Source organism: Etheostoma spectabile, chromosome 16, assembly GCF_008692095.1.
Source record: "Etheostoma spectabile isolate EspeVRDwgs_2016 chromosome 16, UIUC_Espe_1.0, whole genome shotgun sequence".
Lineage (NCBI taxonomy): Eukaryota > Metazoa > Chordata > Actinopteri > Perciformes > Percidae > Etheostoma > Etheostoma spectabile.
In genome coordinates, this window is record NC_045748.1 from 192,741 (window position 1) to 192,971 (window position 231).

The 231-nt window shown below is 37.2% G+C and overlaps 1 protein-coding gene across 1 annotated transcript in view; it reads right to left on the bottom strand.

The window, feature by feature from the left end:
* The window catches only part of slc30a5 (solute carrier family 30 member 5), a 14,606-nt gene that overhangs the window by 11,939 nt on the left and 2,436 nt on the right, over window positions 1-231 (bottom strand). The gene's annotated exons all lie outside the window — the stretch shown is intronic.

The following is a 231-nucleotide window of genomic DNA, read 5'->3' on the forward strand; positions in this document are numbered from 1 at the left end:
TGTGGATTTTGAGGTGTGTTTAGGATCATTATCTATTTGTAGAGGGCATCCTCTCTTTAACTTCAGCTTTTTCACAGATGGCATCAAGTAAGCGTCCAAAATTTGCTGACATTTTATTAAATTTAATTGTTCCTTCTACTTATAAAATGTTTGCAGTGCCAATGGCTGCAATACAACCCCAAAGCATCCACCCCCATGCTTAACTGTTGGACAGAGGTTCTTTTCATTAAA